Consider the following 4,196-nt stretch of genomic DNA (forward strand, 5'->3'; position numbering starts at 1 on the left):
CATGGGAAGGGGTCCGTGTTGTTTTTAGTTCCTTTGCAAGGTGACCAAGACTTAACCTTTTATACCATTCTAGCCTGATGCCCTTTAGTAAACTAGAGATCCATTTTTAAGAGGGGGGTGTTCGATAACATTAATAGATGATCTGCTCCAGTACTGATCATTGACAAAGCTATGATCAGGGCCGGTTGTTACTAGGCGGCCGCGTCAGCGGCCGCCTCGGGCGCAGGGCCCGGGGGGCGCCGTCAGGCTTCCCCCCTCCCAGCGGGGACCATGAGCTCACTCGCCGGCGAACAGGAAGGCCTGTTCGGTGACGAGCGAGCTCATGGCCGGCTGGGATGGCCCTGGATGGCCGGCCTGTGCGCCCTGGCCCCGCCTCTCACGTTGTGTGAGAGGCGGGGTCGGGGTGAGCTGCGTGGGAGGCGGGGCCAGGGTTGGCCCCGCCTCCCGCGCAGCTCAGCCTTGCCCGTCTGGCCTTTTCCAGGCGGGCAGACTGCACCGAAGGTCCCTGCAGGCCGCGATCGCGGCCTGCAGGGACCTCCAGTGCAGTCGGCCTGCCTGGAAAAGCCCAGGCCGCGCGGGGCGGGAGGCAAGGCCCCGTCTGGGCGGAGCCCTGCCTCCCGGCCTGTGCGCCCCGGCCCCGCCTCTCACGTTGCGTGAGAGGCGGGGTCGGGGTGAGCTGCGTGGGAGGCGGGGCCAGGGTTGGCCCTGCCTCCCACGCAGCTCAGCCTCGCCCGTCTGGCCTTTACCAGGCGGGCCGACTGCACCGAAGGTCCCTGCAGGCCGCGATCGCGGCCTGCAGGGACCTCCGGTGCAGTCGGCCTGCCTGGAAAAGCCCAGGCCGCGCAGGGCGGGAGGCAAGGCCCCGTCTGGGCGGAGCCCTGCCTCCCGGCCTGTGCGCCCCGGCCCCGCCTCTCACGTTGCGTGAGAGGCGGGGTCGGGGTGAGCTGCGTGGGAGGCGGGGCCAGGGTTGGCCCTGCCTCCCACGCAGCTCAGCCTCGCCCGTCTGGCCTTTACCAGGCGGGCCGACTGCACCGAAGGTCCCTGCAGGCCGCGATCGCGGCCTGCAGGGACCTCCAGTGCAGTCGGCCTGCCTGGAAAAGCCCAGGCCGCGCGGGGCGGGAGGCAAGGCCCCGTCTGGGCGGAGCCCTGCCTCCCGGCCTGTGCGCCCCGGCCCCGCCTCTCACGCTGGGTGAGAGGCAGGGTCGGGGTGAGCTGCGCGGGAGGCGGGGCCAGCCCTGGCCCCGCCTCCCGCGCTGCTCGCCGTGACCCCGCCTCCCACGCTACGTGAGAGGCGGGGCCAGGGAGCAGGAGGCGGGGCCCGCCGGCGCCGCGGTAGGCGTGGCCATGTGCCTCCCGCGGCACATGGCCACGCCTCCCGCGGCGCCGGTGGGGGGGGGCGCAATTTCCCCCCTCGCTTTACATATAAATTTATCTCCGGCCGGCCCTGGCTATGATCATTAATCCAGTGAGCTAAACTTCTGCAGCCAGCATATGAACACTGGCAATGTGATCAATGATTCATACGAGCAGGTTTAAAACCTTTATGATTTCTTTGCTGAAGAAAGCCTACTTGACTATGGTGGCTAATATTCAGTCACTTCAATGTAACAAATTTCCATTCTCAAATGGGGAAAGTTTGTTGGGATTTGTATGCGTGCAAGAGAGAGTCTGAGAGAGAGAAGCTGGATCTACACTGCCCTACAACCCCTGGGAGACGGAATATTCCTATTTGTAATGCCTTGTTAATATCTATTTATTGTGGCACAGAGAGTGGCCTAAGAAAGAAAACAGGCTTCATTTTATTTTTAACGTTTGGAAAGGTAGTTTTATTTACAAACTACTATTTATAATCAAACACAAATGATCTAATGGAGAAGATAGAAGGAAAAAGAAAATGAATGGAACTTAATTATTGCAGGAAGAGAATGAATGTGAATGAGCAAAGAAATACGAAGTCAGCAAATTTGCACAAACTAGCAATTAGTGAGTCTAAGCATGCAAAGGTTACTAACTCTAACACATCAAAGGAAGTCAGTTTTTTTCTATTCAGATTTAGAACTACATCCTACTGTTTATGTTCTGATTGTTATGAGTTGTTATGTTATGAATTGACTTCTAATAATAAACAGATACATTTATAATGTGCTTCACAGATCTGCTGATTGGAACTGCTTAAATATCTAGATGTCAATGTTCTCTTATTCAGATTGTTATTGGTAAATAGATATTTGGGATTTATTTATTAGAAACTAGGACACAAATGCCAAAATTCTGTTGAAGATTAGTGGAGCATAATTTTCTGCTGGTGTATTTCTGTCTGATTTCATTTTACATAGTTACAAACCTGCAGCCAGATGGTGTCTGAGGCCCCATTCATGCTGCTATATAAAATCCAGATTATCTGATTTGAACTGGATTATCTGGCAGTGTAGACTCATATAATCCAGTTCAAAGCAAATAATCTAGATTATCTGATTTGATAATCTGGATTATATGGAAGTGTAGACCCAGCCTGAGAGCCCATCTACTCCTGATTCCCCATAGGAATTTGCTCCAGCAATGGAAAGCTGGGTTACATGTAGGGAAGGTGATTCTTTACTGAGAAATTGAATCCCTCGTTTTGCAACAACAAAAAAAAGCATATACCCTCACATAATGGAAGATAATGCCGGTGTATATCAGTGTATTACAAATTCACTACAATCTGTTACCCCAACCATTCGAAGCCTTGTGCCAAGGTTTCCTATCCTTTATGGTCTAGAAGATTTAACAAACTCCTGCTTGAACACTAGAACAGGGCCCCCCAAACTAAGGCACACAGGCTTTATGTAGCCCTCCAGGATCATTTACCAGGCCCCACTCTTAATTTTTAAAGCAATGGTATTCCCCATAGTAACCTATGGGTGTGAGAGCTGGACCACAAGGAAGGCTGAGAGAAGGAAGATAGATGCTTTTGAACTTTGGTGCTGGAGAAAAATCCTGAGAGTGCCTTGGATAGCAAGAAGATCCAACCAGTCCATCCTCCAGGAAATAATGCCCGGCTGCTCACTGGAGAGAAGGATATTAGAGGCAAAGATGAAGTATTTTGGCCACATAATGAGAAGACAGGAATGCTTGGAAAAGATTATGATGTTGGGAAAAATGGAAAGAAAAAGGAAGAGAGGCCGACCAAGGGCAAGATGGATGGATGGTATCCTTGAAGAGACTGGCTTGATCTTGAAGGAACTGGGGGCGGTGATGGCCGACAGGGAGCTCTGGCGTGGACTGGTCCATGAGGTCACGAATAGTCGGAAGTGACTGAGTGATTGAACAACAACAATCCTTAATTTTAGACCTAGGACTTCATTGTACGAAAGCATATATCCACTTTCAATCTGGTTGCTATCTCCTGCAGAGTTCCGGAGTTTGTAGTTTAGGGAGGCTCAGAACCTCTCTGGCTGGGCAGTTTAAAGATTCCCTCTCTAAACTACAAACCCCAGAATTCTGCACTAGATAGCAACCAGATTTAAAGTGGATAGGTGCTCTAGTGTGATGAGGCCCTTAGAATCACGCTAAGTTTGAAACAACTTGAGGGCACACAACAACAACAACATCAACAACAACAACACTCCTAATTAACTTAAGTACCTCATTAGCCAAAAGCAGGCCCACACTTCCCATTGAAAGACTGGTAATATAATAATAATAAAACTTTATTTTTATTCCACCCTATCTCCCCGAGGGGTAAGTTTATGTTGGCTAAAATTGTTCTTTATTTTAAATATTCTATTGTTCTTTCATAGTTATTTGCACTACAAGAAGATATGTGTAGTGTGCATAGAAATTAGTTCATGTTTTTTTCAAACTATAGTCTAGCCCCCCAACAGTCCGTGAATGGAAGCTTAAAATGTTTGAGGACCCCTGACCTAGAGAAAGTCCCAGAAAAAAGTCAGGAAATTAAAAGATTTTTGAGGAGACAGAGGGAAGGGTCTTTTCCCATTTCCCCTCTCAAAAACCCAATTTTCCAAATTTCTTCCATTTTTTTCTGGCCCTTCACATCTATGGGTAATCTTCAAGGGCCCTCTCAGAAAAGACACAGGAGGGTGCCACCTGAGAGCTGTTGCAGTGGTTTGCCCCCTCATTTATGCGTGAGGGATGAAAGTAGAATTTGATCATTGCCTTAACAGCCTCCCCAGTTAGAGTGCATTTAATGGCAA

Source organism: Anolis carolinensis, chromosome 3 (genome assembly GCF_035594765.1).
Source record: "Anolis carolinensis isolate JA03-04 chromosome 3, rAnoCar3.1.pri, whole genome shotgun sequence".
In the NCBI taxonomy this organism is placed as follows: domain Eukaryota; kingdom Metazoa; phylum Chordata; class Lepidosauria; order Squamata; family Dactyloidae; genus Anolis; species Anolis carolinensis.